The sequence below is a fragment of the Gorilla gorilla genome, chromosome 3 (genome assembly GCF_029281585.2).
Source record: "Gorilla gorilla gorilla isolate KB3781 chromosome 3, NHGRI_mGorGor1-v2.1_pri, whole genome shotgun sequence".
NCBI classification, from domain to species: Eukaryota; Metazoa; Chordata; class Mammalia; order Primates; family Hominidae; genus Gorilla; species Gorilla gorilla.
The window spans coordinates 100,204,836-100,226,026 of NC_073227.2; the positions used below are offsets into that span (position 1 = coordinate 100,204,836).

General features: G+C 33.9%; 1 protein-coding gene across 1 annotated transcript in view; it reads right to left on the bottom strand.

Moving 5' to 3' along the window:
• The window catches only part of ANTXR2 (ANTXR cell adhesion molecule 2), a 159,369-nt gene that overhangs the window by 37,122 nt on the left and 101,056 nt on the right, over positions 1-21,191 (bottom strand). The window lies entirely within an intron of this gene.

The following is a 21,191-nucleotide window of genomic DNA, read 5'->3' on the forward strand; positions in this document are numbered from 1 at the left end:
CATTCATATTTTAAGCGCTACAAAGATGAAACAGCAAGACAAACTCATAGTGTTAAAAAAAAAAGTTTTTTCTTTTGCCCCAGCAGAACATTTTCTGACCTATAGCCTCCAATCACCCTTTACTGTGGGTGATGTCAAAAACACTTACTGCACAAGCAGAGACCTGTGTTTCCTTCGCCACAGACAATAAATCTTTAGTGTCTTCTCCTGATACGCATCACTCCACTTGCTCTCAAGAGGCACTATACATCTCTCTTGCCTTTCCCCTCACTAACAAGGTCACTTTTGAGTGATAACACAACTTATTGCAAAAATGTATAGACATGCACAATAATTAGTATCCACTTTTAAGTACCTTGTCAGTAAATATTATAAAACTCTGGAAAAGACTTCTTCCCAAACATAATGTATTCATAAATTTAATTTCACAAATATAGATTTGAATAAGCCCATGTAAAAACAGATTTTGGCCCTACCTTTTCATTACTGTTATAAAATTATACTTTATCCAGAAGGTATGTATTTGAGAAATTAATTTTAGCTTCATAGAAATCTCCTTTTCGAGTAATACAATAAATTGCTAGTTGACTGTACTCATTTCTAGCTTGCAAAACCAAAACTTTTTCTTAATTAACGATAGAAATAGTGGCAAAAAATGTGTAAGATGGAATTATTTTTTAAACTATTAGCGTTTCTTAACCAGGATTCCATGAGTACATTAGGACTGAGTGCTCAAAGGCATCTGTTATATATTAAAAACTAACTTCTCATCAAAGCCTTATGCTAGTTATGTGGCATCCTTAGGAGAATTGGGAAAATACCCCCTCAAATTATCTTCTCTGTTTTATGGTTCAGATAAGAGGACTTGGTTGAAAAATGCTGTTAAAAAGAGACTCAGGTTATAGAACTCAATCAAAACCAATAAGCACGTAAATTTAAAAGCTGACATTTGAATCTGAACTTTTGAAAATAAAGCTGAAGTCACATAATAAATACAACACGTGTTACTCCAAATTTCAAGCATGACTTATTTTGTTTTCTTAAAGTGTCAAATTAAGATACACAGAAATTCAGAAGCACATTTTAGATTAACTCTTCTAAGTAAAATAAACCATAACAGATGCCTATGAATAGGGTTTTAAGCAAAACAAAGATTATACAAATCTAAAAATAAGTCTCAACCTTCAATCTCTGAGACAAAGAATTTCTAAACCCATTCAATAAATATACACCATTATGATGACTTAAATTCGTGATTAAAACCATGATGGAGGTTTCTTCCATTTCCACTTTAGTAACTTAGCGAATTCCCTGCCTGTCTGTCTCCTGTCTCTCTTTCAAACTAAATGCAAAGAAGGAGAAGGAAGGGGAGGAGGAAGGAAAGGAGGAGGAGGAGGAGGAGGAGGAGAAACAGAAACAGAGAAACAGAGAAAAGTCTCTGTAGGTAACCTAGATCTTTTAATTAAAGCAAAGTCTTTAATGTAGGCATTATGATATGCTCTGTACATGATTTAAACACTTTGAATTTCATCATCATCATTTCTTTGAGTCAGCACTATTATTCCTTTCTCTGATTTCTCCTTTAGCTCTCCAATATTTTTAACAGGATAAAGAGACTCTAAATCCAGTGGCCATGCTTTATGTTCAGAAAATATTACCTCTTAATAAATGTCTGGCTATTATTATAAAACTAAGAAGAAAAATCCTTTTAATATGAGTGGCAGAATGAAAATTTATCAATTTAGGTATAAAATGTATTTGAACATTATAAAAAAGGAAAGACAGAGGACGCAAGTACCCACAAACAGGATGAGAACACAGAAATAACATGGGTTTGGCACATTATGACATGATGCTTACATATCTGGGATGACTAAAAGTTATCTGTTAAATAGAGGGTGACAGGTAGTAATTATTCCAATGCAAGACATTGTACACTAAACAAGGATGGCTAGGATAAAGTGTCAAATGCAGGTCATTAATGATGACAAGGACTGGATTCAGCTGCAGCAGCTGTCGCTGTCCCAGGTGGGTGACCATACTGTCATAATCCTTATCGCTATGGTCTTCCTGGAAAAGTACAGGCTAATATGGCAGGTTAAAAAAGTACAAATGATAAGTATTGCTTATAGAAATGTACTGAACAAATCTCAGTGTCTTCAGTGGCCCAAGAATTTATTTATTGGTAGATCATCTTTTTAAGTTTCTAACTCCAATGTAAGTGAAGCTTTGATGTCAGGAAGCTCCGAGTTTAAATGTCACAACTTACCAGCTGTTTAACCTTTTTTAACCTCCAACGTACATAGTGGAAAGCCTATTTCATATGAGGATTAAATAAGAAAAGGAATGCAAAATAGATGGCATGTAGAAGGTATGGAATAAATTTTAGTTTTCTCCTAAGCCAAGTTCCGCCCTGAACAAGTTGATCAAATTTTACCTAAAATTACTTTCTGCTAGTAAATACATTTCATTCTTGCAAATGTTTGCTGCAAATACATCAGTTTACAAATACTATAGTTTATTAATTATCATCCAATATTTTAAAAATAAAGTATATAACTGATGATTATATTTGAAATTTTATGATTAAGGGACAAGAACAGCTATCATATCAATGTTACTGTCTTTGAATAATAAAATCTACAAAACTATTAGAAAACTTCCATTTCTAAAAATTTCTGACTCAATATTTATTATTTTGTTCAATATCTGTTCACTTCTTTTAAATTAAATAGTCATACTAAAACCACTGAATCATCAATCCTAAAAAAGTTGAAGAAATACAGCCCAAAACTACTATATCATCTCTATTCATATTCTTTCTGCAGTCTACTTAAGAATTTAATAGTTACTATTTGTGCTATTCCTCACAAATGTCATTATTTAACACCCATTTTTCAGATACAATGGCCCTTAAGACCCCATAGACCCTCATCTCTTAGTTATTACCCTTGTCGATTTACAAAACCCTCCACCATTTTAGGAAGAAAAAAGACCACATCTCCAGTGGCTACAAAAGTGTATCTCTTGAAAGAAAGAAGCTATGAAAATAGCTGCTGCAATTTAATAGCTTCAAAACATTTCAAACCAAAGCTACTATTTCTTCTTTCCCCTCTCCACTCCCATTGTGGATTATTCCAATACTTCAGTTTTTGTACATTCCATGCTATCAAAAATGGCAAAGAATTGGAAAATAACATTATGCCAAGAAGACGTCAAGATGCTATTTCAAACCTTAAAAAACAAAACAAAACAGATGCCACTTTTGACCCATGAGAGAGAAAATATCCATTATTAAAGTAGACCAGACTGTTCCTCAGTCCCTTAAACACTCTACAGTTTGAATGATCAAAAAAGCCTCTTCAGTCTGCATGTCCAAGCCTGACGTTCCTGCCAAATCCAGTATTTCTAACTTTCTACTGAGCATTTCCAGTATTTTCTTTCAAGCTGAACTCCATGGCACCAGCCTCAGGTTCTCTCTCCTCTCCCTCTCTTCTCTGCTACACACCTAGCTCCACATAGTAATCAAGTCCTGCTAGCATCCCCCTTTCAACTCAGATTGTCCCATTCTGATGGAGTGCTACTGTCTCATGGGGGCCCTAACAAGGTGGTTCCTGCATTAGCCCAGTTACCTTCTGCTCTTACCTTCAGTCCTTCCAAGAGTATACTGCCTGTCACCAAGATAATACTTGTAGGAAAACAAAATTAAACAAACAAAAAACCCAACTTGTTTTCATGAAGTCTTAGTACAAAATTAGAAAACAAAATTCAATAAAATATTTTTGTCTGATGGGACACAGATTTATTTAAAATTTTAAAGTTGAGAAACAGCAATAAATATTTGTTGGACATTCATAGCTAAGTGCTAGTCTAATATACTACATTCTCCAGAACTGAACAGGACTCTGCTGGGCGTGGTGGCTCATGCCTATAATCCCAGCACTTTGGGAGGCTGAGGGAAGGGGATTACTCATGGTCAGGAGTTTGAGACCAGCCTAGCCAACATGGTGAAACCCTGTCTCTACTAAAAATACAAAAATTAGCCAGGCATGGTGGCAGCTGTAATCCCAGCTCTCAGGAGGCTGAGGCAGGAGAATTGCTTGAACCTGGGAGGCAGAGGTTGCAGTGAGCCAAGATAGCGCCACTGCATTCCAGCCTGGGGGACAGAGACAGACTCTATCTCAAAAAACAACAACAACAACAACAACAACAAAAACAACAAAAAGAACAACCAAACGGGACTTAGATTTATTCTCTATTATTTCCCCACATATAGCTCAAAAGTTGCTAAAGAAAATAATTGAATCACTGTCCCAGAACAAATGTAAATGTTCCTACTTTCTCTACCTCTACAAATCCTTCAAGATTAACTCAACTCTCTCTCTATAAAACCTCACCTTACCTCTTGGTCTGAAGTATTCTTCCTTAATAACTCGAACAGCAATTAATGTCTAGACAATTCATTTAGAAACGAATTAGGCAACACTTTTGTGTAATCTCTTCTGTTACTGCCTTGAATTGACGTTTAAATATTTCATTATTTTACATTGTATATGTGGATTCTTGCCCTTTTGAGTAGATTACAAACTTGTATTTAATATTTTGGGGTTTCAAAGACTGCCTGAAAATAGTGGGTACTCAGGAAAAAATGGCTAATTTTATTTTATGCCTATCATGTCCTAATTCTAGCAAATTTTTTTAAACCACCAAAATTATTTGATGTGGAATTATAATTGTGGAGTTTTCAAATATATATAATAGGTATATATAAACTATTTGCTGTTTATATATAAATATATATCATATACAATTCTAATTAGATTAGATTCTAATTAGAATCCATTTTGACTATACAATTGGCTTTATCTTCTGTTTTTATTTGTTAATTGCATTTTGCTTGCTCTGCTTTGGGTTATAATTTTTGAGGCTTTACTTTATCCCCCACTCCATCTAGACCATAATAAATTCCCAGCAGGTAGGGATTATCTAGTATTCACTAGACTTTTTAAAGAAAAAAATTTTTTCTCTTGAGAACCTGTTGATAATTTGTAGCTCATTTTCCTTTGTCTAATCTTACTAGAAAATATTTTCACCAAAAATTTAGAAAAGTCAGAAATGTGTTTAAATGCTCATGTGTTAAATGCTCCAACATGCCAAAAAGAAAAATTATAGCACTTATAATTTAAGTTTTAATATTCATCTGTAATCTTACAGAGAATATGTTGTATTTTCATTAATACTATTAATTAATCCAAAATTTCACTTGTTTATTATTTCTAAGATTTCAGAAACAAAGCAGTAAATGTTTATAAATGATTAGAAAAACTGTTTGCTATAAAGAGTATAAAAAGCCTTAAAATGTAGTTTACATGGATATTTTTCTTATGCCTTCAGTTATAAAAACCATCTTATCATTATTATTAATAATAGTAATATTATTATTTTATACAACAGGGAGTACAAAGAATGATGCCCTAGGAATAAAGGAAACCTCCTATTTCTTATAATTTGATAAAACATTTTTTTCTCAGCAAAATATTATATAATATTAGCATGCCACAACATGAAAGTCTTTCAAGATGCCTCATTGAAACAACAAGTTCTATGACAGCTGTATCATGGGGAACCCTTGGCCCCTCCATGTGAAATAGGGAATGTAAGGACTGAGGTGTCTACCACAGGACCTAGTGTTGAAGGCAGGCAGACTGAAGAGGAGGCTGACCTCCAGATGCTCAACCCTCAGTTCCCAGTACTCACACACTAAGGATTTCTCATCAAAAAAATGGCTGGCAGCCCATTTGCCTCAGTTTTCACTAACGTACCTGAAGAGATATTAATACTTTAAAAACCATTTCAGGATTGAATTTTTGTAAGATGATTTTGGGCACACTATTTTCAGATACATCAAAAAATAAATTTGATTAGTGAAATCAGTTGCTCCATAGATCAAAATAAGAGCCCAAGCTCTCAGAATGATCTGGGAAATAAACAGTAAATTCACAGTAAATTTGACGGAAGTCTAAAATGACAAAAGATTCTGAAAACTAGATTTTAAGAGGGAATTATAAATAATAAATTTTGACTGTGCCAACAGTATCCTAAACTAAAAATGATGGCTTTTCCATAGTAAATCTGAGAGCTTTGATATTTGAAATATATAATTTGGGATTGTGTCATAATCTTAGCCTCCAGATAGAACTCCTTTTGCTTTGATTTTACAAGTTAGAAATGACAATCAATTTTAATATTTTAATATTAAGACTAACATGTTGATTTATTTTCTACCACTAATTATATTTCATTTTTTTAAGTAAAGTACATAACTTTATAATTATTCTTAAGTTTTGGCCTCTGGACAATATCTGTAGGTGCTTAAAAATCAATCCACAAATAATTTTCTGACCCCAATATTTACAATAATATGACTGATTAAGATACTTAATATTTATGTTTTGTATGTATTATATTTAAATATTCACTAGTGATTCCTATGTTACAAAAATAGTTCACTAGTACTTCTCATTTATATGTTGGCCTTTTCAATTTTATTGTTAAATTTTTCTTAATTCAACACCTGGGCCTATAACATATTAATATAACTAAAACACTGAACTCTAAACTGCTGTAAATTTTCTGTAAAACTGACCAGTAAATTTTGAAACATAAAGCAGAATTTACACAAACTAAATTTTTCAATAACCTATTTAAAGTTAGAGTTAATACCACTTATTACCTACCTACCTGCATGAATCTGGCAACTTGAGATCTCTATATAGTTGTTGTTTGTTTTTGAGACAAGGTCTTGCTCTGTTGCCCAGGCTGAAGTGCAGGGTCACTGCAGCCTCAATCTCTTGGGCTCAAGTAGTCCTCCCACCTTGGCCTTCTAAAATGCTGGGATTACAGGCATGAGCCACCATGTCCAGACTTACTTGACATTTTAAAGTCTCAGTTTCCTTATCTTTAAAATGGCAATAAAAATATTTTACTGTGAGTTGTTTTGATAATTAGAGTAACATGATACATGTTTGAAATATCTGAAATATTAAGGGCCTAAAAATTTGTAATTAAAAACTGGGCCCAGTGACAGGCATCTGTAGTTCCAGCTACTCAGGAGGCTAAAGTAGGAGGATCACTTGAGCCCAGGAGTTCAAGGCTGCAAAGAGCCAAGATTGTGCCACTGGACTCCAGCCTGGATGAGAGCAAGACCCCAGATTTTAAAAAGAATGAATTTGTGATTGAAATAATATTAATTCAGGATTTTGTTCTATTTATTAAAAATATCTGAAATATACTTTCATCTAATTAATAAAGAATATGTCATATAAGAATAAAACCATGATCTGTACTGAGAGATTTTTTAAACGCATTCAGAAGCCAGACCGGAGGGCAGAGGCCAGAGGTCAGAGGCTAGACAAGTGTTATTTGTCATCTAGTTAGCTGTAGGTAAAAAGACCACTTAATAAAATGAGTCTATTAGGCTGATTTAAGTAAAAGTGATTGATTTTCATTTAACATTTGTCCATTATTGTTAGGTCAAGTTGGAAAATCAATTTCAATGTGACCCAATGGGAGAACAGTTCCAGTATCTATATGTATTTAATGACAAGAACACATTAGTACTCATTTGCTTATAACAGTATTAAATAAAATGATAGCTTGTGTTTAAATTATTTTACAGTTGTGACACAAGACAGCAAAATACAGCATATCAAAATGACAATGGAGATAATCTAATATCACACATTGATCTCTTATTTTGAAAGAAGAAAATCAGTGAGAAATAGACAAATTTTATAGAGAGGAAACTGGAATAAAATTTAAATAAATATACAGAGCTCTTAAAATCTGTATTTCCCTTACTCTCTTTCATATGCAGTTATTTTCAAATTATTTTAAAGTGTAACCAGTAGCAAGATATCCATTATGGATCTAGAATCATAGTATTTTTATAGTCCCTTGAACATATTTTCAAATACTATGCAGAATATATGCCATTTTTTAGTCTTATAGTAACTTGTAAAATATTTATTTATTCATTATTGCTGGCCTCATGAAATGTCTATATACTAAAAAAAGTATGAATTAATTTAAACATATTCTAAACAATCAGTTAGAATTTCCACCTGCATGAATTATTCTGTTCAAATATTGTTAAGGCCTCCTCTCTGAGGGCAATGTGCAGGGTTTTGGGGATACCCTTATGAGCATAGGAAAAATATCATATTCATAGAGCTGGGTTGGTTGAAATTAGATTTTTTTAAAAAAACAAGACTGCTAGAATTCAAAGGTATCTTTTTGATCATTTATTTTTCTATACACAAATGAGAAGACCGAAGACCAGAAGGTTTAGAAAATTTGCGCCGGACTGAAGCTGATAAATGACAGTATCGAGATCCCAACTCCCCTGACTCCCAATGCAATGTTCTTTCCAATATGCCACCAAGGGCTATAGGAATAGCTCTAATTTTTCCTCCTTCCTATAACTCACTTTCCCAGCTCCTAATCTCTTGCATAACTCACCTTCTCAGCTGCCAATCTCTTGCTACAGTTTGAAAAGCAATGTGCAATTCCTGGAATATATAAGCTAGTTCATCCCTCTTGTGCTTTTGAACACGCTTGTCCCTCTTGGAGAGAACTGAAGTAGGGATGGAAGTTGCAGTATACGAAGGAGTTGAATTACACAACTTCTAAGGTTTCTTGTGATGTAAAAATTCCTTATTCTGTATAAACTTGCTGTAGAATTTATTGCCACTTCTAAATATTAAATATCATCTATAGATGCCTATATAATTAAATGTATGTTGTGTGTGTGTATTATAGAGTAATATGCATGCATTCTGAATATATGCCAAAGCAACTTATCAGTAAAAACACAGATACACAGTTGATAACACAGGCACCAGAAGAATCAGGTTCAAAACTGAAATTTAAAAGTGCTTCCCTACATGTATAATTGCCCTAAGTCAGTCAGTTATTGCCTGAATAGGTAAAGGAATCAAGAGCTGCACTGTAAAATGACAGCATGGAATAACGAGCGCTCACTGGATTTTAAAACCTGACTCTCAATCTAGATTCTGTTACATTCGGCAATGTACCCTTGGGAAACTCACCAAACATCTCTAGATCTCATATTCTTCATCTGTTAAATGAGAACAGTATGACACCGACTCAGCACAGATAGGACAAAAATGTGATAATTAAACATACATAAGACATAGTAGGTGCTCAGTGACTGTTAGCTGAATCGGAGTTCTGACCCTTCTGTATAAAAATAAAATATACTCCCCTCTCCTGAAATTATGAGTTCCCTCAACTACAATACCTTGCTACCTCCCATTAGACACAAACATCACCATGCACACAAGTATATGCATGTGCGCGCACACACACACACTCATAGAAGCATTGGAAGTATTGGAAACCCAAGTTTTATTCCCGAGAAGCAAGGAAGGAGACCCCTGGCAAATCAAGAAAAATAGCTGAAGCCAATAATCCCTGTTTTTCAGTTAATGAACCTAAATTTGTGTTCTAAAAAACAGAGTAGATTTATATTAGGAAAAAAGTGTTCTTTCACCTAAGAATCCACTTGACCACTTGACAATCCACCAAATCCACCAATTTGACCAGTTATATCACATATAATATGACCTGCTATATCATAATTTTTATGTGATTCCTTTTGGAGCCCATAATGAAAGACTACAAAGGCAGAAACATTGAGATAGGGCTAAGCTACTCAGGAAAACACATACTATTTCCATTCCTTTTACAAATTTGAGAACCCTCCAAGAGTCTAATTCTAACTTCTTTTGCATCATGTTATTGTCCAATTCAAAGCTGTTATTATCCACAGACTATAAATAAAATCTAAATCCTTAATGCCTGCTGATTTTTGCATCTTCAATAATTAATTAATAGGTACAAAAATAAATGGGTTGATAAACGAAACAAATGAACACTGTTTCATTTGTATGTTTTCCTACTTACATTTAAAGATAATCATTAAAGGAAGAAAACACTGTTGCAAAAAGAAAAGTATAATATATCTCAAAGCCAAATTTGTGATTTTAAATTTGTAGAAAACTTAAGAATATCTAAGCTACTGATTATACTTTACTACTGAAATTTACTTCACTGTCATTAGAGGTAAGATATATGTGTAAAAACTAAAATAATTCAGTGTGCTCTATATTTTCATGACAGAGCTTTTCTTTTTATTTTGTCCAAATAAATGGAGAACTTGAGATATAATCCGAAAATCGTACTTTTGAAGTTTTGAGTCTTATCTGTTTTTTAAAGATTTCCCCTTGAAGGGTTACAAGCCATTTTTTGTGGCCAAAATTCTCATAAACAATATAGTTAGTTGCAATTTCACATTGAAAAATATCACAGAATAATAATATAGACTTAATGGTAAAAAGGTATTAACTAGACAAACATTAGTGGAACAGCAACACAGGGAGGAAGGGAAGGAAAACAAAATTTTAAGAAAAGACTGTTTAGTCATTTCAAGTTTCAATCCGTTTACTTCCAAGTGATTAGGGCTGCAATAGTGAAATATACAACCTTAAAAACATAATTTATAGTTTATTATTTAAATGACACTTCATTTTCCTATTGCCTGCAAATTATTAATTAAAATAATATCTCTTCCCTATTCTTCATCTTTTTTCCTTTTCTTTTCTTCCTCATTTTCTGGCTCTTGATTCTCTCTCCTTCTATATCACCTCATAATCTGATGTTTCCTCTTCAGTGAAGTATTTTGTATGCTGGTAAACATGAAAGTAATATTATTCAGATTTACTGCTGTTGCTATACCTAGAGATTTTATTTGAATTTATTGGTACTTGTCTATCATTCCTAACTGCCCTACAGTAACTGTCAAAAGGTGAAGTTCTGAATATTAACCCAAGGAAATATTTGAAATATGTAAATGAAAATATTTTATCACACACACACACACATTCTCTCCTTCCTAAACTTCTTATCTCATAAAAGAGTATCTGATGCCAGAGCATGAAAAGTGTATTAAGAGCTTAACATCAGTATTAATAACTCAAGATTTAAAACTCTTAGCAATTAATTAAGATTAATGACAGAAGTCATCCCTTTTTCTCCAATGTAACACTTCCTCACATCGTTTCAATCTCCCATTCATGAGCCCCTCCATGCTCATTTCAGGCTGTGAAAAACGAAGGTCCTGAAACTTTGATCCTGTTATCTGCTGCTTTTTGTATCTGAGATTAAGGAAGTAGACATCGGCAAATTTACAACCAACAGCTCAGACAGCTGTCCTACTTTAAGCAGTTAATGGAAAAGGAACTAATCTAGTTAAGAGCATAAGACTAGTTCATAAATCTGGATTCAGAGGACAGTTAAAACCGTCCCACCTCTTCTGAAGAGTAGTAACTGAATTAAATTATCTTCTCACTGTTTGTTGAGAAGAGCCAGCGTTTCTGTAAACTGGACTAATGAGGCATTCAGAGCTAACATAAGCCACATATAGGCCAGCACCATAGATGATTATGCAAAAGATTAATTAACATTAAAATATATTATTTGGCTAGGACAAATACAGATCTCACAAGAATTCTGATCACTGAAAATTTTTCTTAAATAGAATATGAAATAAAGATCAATCTGTTTTTAAAAAATGAAAAAAATGCAACTGCAAGCAAAAAAATTCTGAAAAAGACAATAAAAATTAAAAGCCTTCATTTGTTCAAAATTTAGCCTAAAGGAAAACGATTGTGTTATGTTTTTATAATTCAGAAAATGTTCAATATATTTAATTATAATTTAAAAATTAATCATCCAAACTGACTAATTTTAGCCCCTTATAAATAACATTTTTATGTATCATCATTCTTAGCCATATTTTTGCAGAAAATAATTCAAACGTTAAATTTCAGAATTGTTCTGTCTTATTTTTCTCAGTAGCTTAATTTATAAGTAGTAAAATAATAAGTAAAGATAACAGAAATGTTTAAATTCTACAAATTCAAATGATACCTCTCTTATGAATCACTAGGATCTAATGCATATATTGACTTATAATTTATATTCTTAATTATAATAAAACTAAGAGGAACTAAGACAAAATTCTGTTCCTCAAATCAATATCTCATGCATATTACGGGGTAATTATGTTATCTGATGGCATAGGAGACTGTACCCAGAATTAGAAAGTTAAAATCTTGACCCTGCTCACTGAGCTGTGGGAACCACAATGGTGTGCTTAAGTCTAGTGGGCCTCAGTTTAGACACATCTGGTGAGGGATACAGCAAATGACTGAGAGAAAAGTTATATAACTACAATTTGAAAGACATACATGAGGAAAATGGCTAAGTCCCGCTAAACACAGATAATGTAGTGACAACAGGGCGTCGAAGCGGAAAATTCATATAAGCTCTCAGAGACATGCAAGTGGAATTCAAGAGGGAAGGTCGCATTGTCTAAGAATGATGTCTAACGATGTCTCCAACGATGAGGACAAAGCAGTGGAAGCTTCAAGCAATGTTAGGAAGTCAGACAAGGGAGAGAAATGAAAGAATTAGAGAAAGATAATGGGAGAGTAATCCCTCTTTACTCCAGAAATTTATCTGTATGCTATGTATGTAAACATGCTATTTGAACGTTTTATTGAAATGTTTTACAGACTTACTAACTCTTTTAGGCAACTAAGATTTGAGATGGGCACATGTGCGTGTGTCTGTGTGTGTGTCTCACCAATCTGCACTGGGTTCCGCCTTAAAGCTATTTAAATAAAATAAAGTGAATTCATAATTAACTATTAAGAAATCACTCATGTCAGGAAATGGCTCTAGAAAACAAAAGTGCTTGATTTAAAAAAAATTAGAAAACTCTAATATGATTCAAAACAAAAGTATGCTTAGTACTGGATATGATTATGAAATTTAATATATATATTATGTATTATTTTCAGTATACTAACCTGCTTACTAAGAAGCATTATGGGAACCTAAAGTATCTTTCTGCCACATTTTCCAAGTGAAAAGAGCTCTTTAAGGAGAAAGAGATGATGTATATCAGAGAATAAAATTATTGTGAAATGGCAATGAGTTTGTAGAAATTATCCCAACTTCATAAGTTTTTTAAAAGCATAAGGAGAAAAAAAACTTGTAATTATTTGAAACTAAGAAAGTGTTAACCCAAAGCCAGAAACAATAAAATAGTAAACAAATGTCCAGGGGTATTCTTTCATTTCTCCTTATTTTCTGTTTCCTTCTCTCTTTTTTTATGTTATTTGCAGTTTGAAAAATAAATTATTTTTATTTTATACCTCAAAATTATATCAGTTTCAAAATTCTTAAATGTTAGAGGTTGGAATTTGATTCAGAGTACAATTAGTGGAAAATATAAATAAAAATGATATGGAAAAATTTTTAAAGAAATTACTTAGTATAATTATTACTATTGCATACTACTATATATTAGTTTCTATGTTCTACAAATCCTAGTGTTTTATTTATCAATAAAAATGAGAGATATTTAGCAAAGTTGAAAAGGCATTTATAAGTACATTTTTAGGAATAAAGGGGCAATAAAAGCTTCCTACTCAAGCCAATTTCCTTAACTGAGTTATAAAGCTTTCCTTAAACTAAACTTATAAATGGGGTTCTGGTAGACACAAAGGCACCATCATAATGCATTCTATTTAAGTAACAAACTGTCTACAAAAAAGATGCCCTGTACCCCCCTTGGACTGGGTCTTCTGAGCTGTAAATTTAAAAATGAGTATTTAACACATGCAGAATAATGTAGATTTCTGTAAATTATTAGAAATTATAGTAATTTATTTAAATATATATTTAAGCCTCTGTAATAAAAGTATATAAAAACCATACATAAAGTAACCAAAAAATGGAAAATAAAGCTTAAAATTGTATCTGTGTTGACATCTCTGCTCCCCATTGGATGATTTAACTGATGTCTTCAAGGTATTCTACATCACAGCCATACGTTGAGCCTCAGAAAATAATGTGTTTAGTCCTGGACCACCAAGACATTTTGAAAGTATTCTTTTTTTAATTATTGTTATTTTTTTAAGATGGGATCTTGCTCTGTCACCCAGGCTGGAGTGCAATAGTGTGATCATGGCTTACTGCAGCCTTGACATCCCTGGCTTAAGCAATCCTCCCACCTCAGCCTCCCAGGTAGCTGGTACTACAGGCATGTTCCACTCTACCAGGCCTAATATTTTGTTTGTATTTTTTGTAGAGATGGGGTCTCCCTATGTTGCCCAGGCTGGTCTCAAACTCCGGGACTCAAGGGATTCTCTCATCTCTGCCTCCCAAAGTGTTGGGATTTCAGGTGTGAGCCCCACACTCAGCCAAAAGTATTCTTTCAGAGTGCCAAGGCTCACTGATGATGATGAAAATAAGTTACATTTCTAAAACCAGTGCATTGAGAAGAGGTATTTACACTAATCATTTTTTGTTTCTTGTTTATCAAAAGGTTGCTGATGAAATTTTAATCAAGATATTTATCTAAACTTGGAAATTAATACACAAAATGTATATGATTCCACTAAATAGCTAATAATGCCTATATGGGGAGGGAAGACAACTAAATGTATATGATTCCACTAAATAGCTAATAATGCCTATATGGGGAGGGAAGACAACTAAGTACCCAAGTTCTGTTTATAGGTTCTTTGAAAAAAAATCTATTTTTTGGTAATTTAAATGATTAAATTTTGCGTATTCTGCATTTCACTTCAGGAAACCAGACTGAGTCAACACCTTTGCCAACTTATATACCTAATTAAGAGATTATTTTATTGGAACTAAGAAATGTTATCAAAAAGCATTCTATTTCATGAATTTGTTATTTTCCACTGAAACAGTTCATGATATACACAGTGAGCAAATATGTCCTATAAGAATATATACATATACATAGTTATAAACATGCTATATGCACATTCATATATATATACACACTCTCCTAAAACAGTCAGTGGGATAGTAGTAAAAATGGCATGTTCATGAGATGGATTATTCTAGTAAAAATTTATCTTTCAAATATGTATAAACTGAAGTTAATTACTTCCATTAATTTAAATGGAATATGATGGTATTTTAAAGACGCCCTGAAAGGTAAAGGCCAAAGATAATAATAATGAAAGATAATATAAAGAACGGAAAAGACTAGTGGTATTCTCTTCCAGCTTTGTTGCATCAGAATCGCCCTAAAGAAACTACAACAAATTTCAGATCTTATAGAAATAAAAGGTAAACAATGGGTTTACAGTTTTTAAACATTTTTATATTTTCTACTCTGTCACTTTAATATATAAAAGGAAATGAATAGAAATACATGGGCATTTTATACATGATAGGACTGACTCAACTAGGCTACAATAAAGGGTTATTTTTTCTAAAGCCCCTAATATCTGTTACAAAGTTCAGCTATATGGCACAAAATATTTGGATGGAAACTAAAAACTAAATTTAAAAATGTAGCCCTTTTTAAAAACAATGATTTTTGGGGTAATAATATTGAGTAGCCCAGGCTATCAATATACATATATTTTAATGATTTTTTTAAAGAATGCAGTCATTAGCAGCATAATTCTAGGCACTGAAGACACTTGAAGCATCAAATCAATTGAGTGAAGGTTTCAATCTGCACTGAAAGACCCACTAGTGGTTACACTTCGCAACTGTGATGGGAACATAATGGCAGTGTGATGCAGAATCTCTACTATCCAGATGCTTATTATATTTGAAGATGACATGGTTTAAGAGTGCTAAGCACTGGGTGATTTGTTAACATAATGGAGTACAAAGCCATCCTTGAGAAGTTTGTGATCATTTAAGAAGCCACCATTAAAAAGGGCAAGGCCAGTGTGAGCCTGAAAATTCACAAGCAGGACTGAAAGGCACGAGCATAAATTTAGAACTAGAGATGTAAACAAGAGGTAGAGCCCAAAGCCTTTGCCTTTGACGTTATCAGGATTCTCGGGTCCCTTTTAAATGAACTTGTGCAACCTGTCTTCTCTGATATTTTTGTGGGTTTTGCTGTAGATTTAAAAAATTGGAGGATTGAGATAGTGTTCTGTCAGACTGAATATTCTTGAGAAAGCAATCGCCGTCAATCATTTCAAAAAAACGAAATTACATCTGCACAACTGACAAAAGTCCTCTCAATATACTGAAAAATATTTATGTTGCTTATTTCAACAAGACATAAAATCTTTGCTACATACTATCATCTGCCCTTAGGCCATTGCTCCCTGGCTACTTCCCTCTCCAAAGGATACTTTTGAGTCAGCATCTCTCCTTTTTCTCAAGAAAGGGAGCCTAAATTTTACGAATGATAATATTTTACGTTACTATAGCATCTTTATTATCTTACTATTCCCAGGAGCTCTTTCTTATCAGGCTAATATTTTAACCAATTCTATTATGTCATATTTACGCGTGCAAAATTAAGGAGTTTTTGCAGTATTTCCATTGAAAAGTCAACACATTCTTGAATTTTTTGTTTCTGGCTGAATGTAGGTAGTAGAGGAGGAAAACCGCCCAAAAAGAAAATGTTTGTTTACTTCCGACTTAACATTTTATTTTTTTATATGCAACTATAGGAATGAAGTCTTTATGAATAGGAATCAATTAAAGTCAATTCAATTTTGTAAATTTTGTTTTAGTAAAAAATTACATCCATCGGCAAAAAAAATTAATTCAATTTCATCTCCGTGTAATAAGAAACCTTAAAAGTTTAAAAACAAATGGTGGATGTACTTGACAAGTGTTACTAGGATTCTTCAACTGCTGTATACACACTTTTATGTCTGCTTGCTGGTGAGGAGAGACTGCCTTCTGAAGGTTAACATAACCTCGATTACAGCCAAGAAGCTCCTTGGAGATTTAATTGGTTTGTGGAACTACTCCAAAACTAGTGCTGCCCTTTCTTCTTTCTTTGCCTTTCTGCTTCTCTAACTCTCTCTTTTCAAATCAAAAAGGAGAACGCATGGTAATGCATCATTTATAAATTACCTTGTTACTGCGAAAAACAAAACACTGCTTTGAAAACCAAACAAACTCCTGCTGCGGACTCCGGCATGTTTGATGGAGGCCCTTCTAAAGAGTCCACGGCTTAATGGAGGTTGTTTATGTGGAGACTTCGATCTGTACCTGCTGTCCCCTGTCACTCCCTGGAAACTTGGCGGCAGATGTTGCAGCGTTAAGTTGTCTCTGAAGTGGCTTTCTGTCCTCGTCTCCCCACCGCAACGGAGTCAAACTACATTAGATCTCTTATTTGTGCCTAAGGCAAGTTTGGGAGCGCAGCTGTGTCCACCCCGACTCCTACCTTTGGTGTTTCAGGCCTCCAGGCAGCGAGAGTGAGACCAAAACGGTTCTGCCGCTCTCAACTACCTCCGCTGACAATCCGGCCGCTCGCTGGGGGCTGGGGAGGCCGCTGCCGCCGCTGCAAACAGATGTCAGCGACAACCTGCTAGCTTACACCTGGACGCGCGGCCCTCACCTCGCGCGCCGCGCTGAAACATTCATGACTCGGAGGACTTCCCGCCGCAATCAAAGCCCGGGCCCGGCGTGCGGCCCGCGGACCCCGCCACCTCTGCGGGAGCTGGCGCGCGGAAGAGAGCGCGAGAGAGGGCCCGAGCGGGAGACTGCTCGCCCGCTTTGATACTTTCTGCCTGAACTTCAATTACTTGATCAAGGACTTCAATTCAGCAGTGAATTCTTCCACAAACGTGCCCGGTGCGGCCTCCGAGCCATAAAAGGGGCGCATTTGGCTGGAAATTCACCGTGACGGGACTTACAGAGTAAATGTGCGTGACTCTGGGTTGAGTTCTAGGAACGCTGATTTGTTTATACAACTAAACTTGAGTCTCAAGAGGCAGAATCTGCAGTAAACAATTATAAATAAATGACAAGATTGTTTTCCTAGGTAGAAAACATGCTGTTGACTAGGCAGAGGTCGTGTTATTTAGAACCATTAGCCACAACCTGAAAACAACTGTGTTTTATTGTCTCCCAAGTGGCATGAAGTTTGTTTTGCCTTTTTTTAGAGTCACTATTACCTCCTTTAAAAAAGGAAGTATTCTCATTTACTTCTTGACAATACACATCAAGTTCCATCCATTTCTAACTAAAAAAATTGTTTAAACTCTTCCTGATTTCTACAGTTTAAAAATTGCTTTATAAGCACACACATGGAACTTGTATACCTGTATAAATACTTCATAAGAAGCATAATCAAAAGTAAATATTATGCATATATACACACAAAAACCATTATGAGCACAGAAAACACAGGAAAATAAAATTATTTGCAAAATATATTTACCAATTTACATGTTGATAAGAAAGTTTATTTTAAAAAGAATTGACTTTAACAGACAATAACATTTGTTCCAGTGAACTTTTTGCTATGTATAGACAATTCTTTTAGAGGGAATCAGTGTATCTAATCTAAGCTGATACAATGCTATTTACAAATTTCCTAATATTCCTAATATCAGATAATTTGTTGAGAACATAGATTTGTTGATATAAAAGTGATATACATTTTCAAAGGGCAATAGACATCTCTTAAAAATATAAAATCTTTCATGAATTGGTCTCAGTTCAATGTTTTTCATTTAATCAGCTTTTGATTGACATTAGGGATGTAAATTTGCAAACAATAGGATTTCACCCTTGCTTAGAGCCCAATTGTAGGTGTGTGTGATTATTTAAAGCTAACAGAAGAACTCCAGGACTAATTTTTCTCATTCAATGAATGATTATGCTAGGACTTAGACACACACACACACACACATACTACTCTGAAGACAATTCATTTTCTCCTTTCTTGAAGCAAATATAAATGTAGATAGATAGACAGTTATTTAAAGAACAGCCAGAGAAGTAGAGGATACTACCACTTGGGCATTGTAGTCCCCTAAATTTTAATTTTCTTTAGTACATGTAATTCCATGAGATAAACCACATCTACATAAACTAAATTGGTAAAAACCATAAGGTTCAGTAACTTTAATTTTTTACCAACTAACCACAGTAAGTAGAAGGTAGTGGTGAGCTATGGATGTCTTCTCATGCATAGATAAAGCATTACCAAAGCAGATCATCCCATTTTAATATGATGCATCCAAATTAGCTGTGCCAAATATACTCTAAATTCCTGATACTCTTCCTGCCTCTGCGTCATTATTTTCTCAATAGGTAAATTACTGTAAGTTCCCCAAATGAAAGATACTCTAAAGCAAAAAAGAACTGAAATTTAAGAAATATTATGTGCTCTTTCTATAAAATAGAAATAAAATTTGTAGGATATTAGAGTCTCAATACAGATTATATCACTGCCCCATGCAAATATGATTTTATTTAAACAAATAATTAAATATTACTTTTTGGATAATAATATTTTTATGTTTACATTATTTTAGAGACTTAAAAAAAATCACTGAAATATTTACCATGATTAAATGGCCTGTGATTGCTGCACATTCTTTTTGGCACAAGTTGCCTTTGTCAATAAAGATATTTACTGTGCTGGTGACTATAAAAATAGGGCATCCGAAGGCTTCATTTGTTCACAAGAAGCCAACTGAAAATTAACATATAAAAATGTATAAACTAGTATAAGAAATTGTCAAAACAAAGTGAAAGCATAGTGGAAATAAATGCATTTAAGAAGAAACAAAGATAAAAGAAGAAGGAAGGAAGGAAAACAGGGAGGGAAAAAGGAAGGTGGGGAGGAAGGGAAGTATGATAGCACTTTAGAGATGGTGAAACCAAAATAGTATGGTTTCCTAATACATACTGTAAACTTATAAAAAATGTTGGGGCCCTTCAATTATCCTAATGTACAGAAAGCTATTTCACTAAAGTAGTGGAAGAATTCTTGCTGTGTATTTTTATGATTAAATCTCTGGAAAAATGTAGGTTCCGGTTTATATGTGTGTGGGATAGGGAATTTATATGGGAGTTAATTTTATGAAATAAAGAATACCTGGTTGATGATGTGGAGTTGACATAAATTCGGATTTTTTTTTTTTCCCTCTGTTGCCCAGGCTGGAGGGCAGTGGTGCGATCTCAGCTCACTACCGCAACCTTCACCTCCTGGGTTCAAGTGATTCTTTCAACTCAGCCTCCCGAGTAGCTGGGACTACAGGTGTGCCCCACCACGCCTGGCTAATTTTTCTATTTTTTGGTAGAGACAGGGTTTCACCATGTTGGCCAGGCTAGTCTCCAACTCCTGGCCTCAAGTGACCCATCTGCCTCAGCCTCCCAAAGTGCTGGGATTACAGGTGTGAGCCACCACACCTGGCCACATTCAGGTATTCTTAATCTTTGTGAAACAATGAAAATGGAAAGCTGGGAAATAAAAATGTGGGGGGTGGGGGTGAAGATTTCTCAAGTTGTATAAAAGGTAAAGGTCATATGCTGATAACTACAGATTTGACATAAAACCTCAGTCTAAAACAAAATAATAAATATTGTAAAAAAGCACTAGCAAGAAACATAAAGGCAAAACAGCAAATCATGCCAAGCTTACCTGATTTTCTTGAGTGAAGAATCTGTGGTTGGTTTGGTTGGATGGGTGAATAGATAGATATACATTATACCTTAAATTCAGCAAGGAATTTAACAAAATTTATTAAAAATCCTTGGGAATCATGTAGTAAACTGAGTTTGTACTTTTGGGTAGGTTCCTAGCTTTAACATACTAATGACACTTAACTGTGAAGTGTCCATCTGTGAGAAAAGGCTCTCATGGGATGCCACACTGAAGTTTCAACAGTGGCTTGAAATAAAAATTTGCAGATAAGAAAACATCAGAAGTACTAAAGCTAAAAAGAATAGGTATGACGATAAAAGATTAACTCAGACTGCATCAGGCACACATAGAATCATAATATGCATCTGATGAAAAAAAATCAATTAATTGAATCGACAACTGATGTTTACTAAGCCTGAAGTCCCGCACTTAAGTAAAAACAAATTTTAAAAAAGGCATAAATAGCACAGAGTGGAAAAAGTGGGGTTTTAGTTAACCTCACATAATAAAAGTCAATTACATTTTATCTATATCTCTGAGGTTCAGAATCTTTGAAAACTGAAAGTTTTATCCTACATTTGTCACCAAAATTCATTTGGAAGCAACAAGTTTTACAATTCATATATATTAATATATA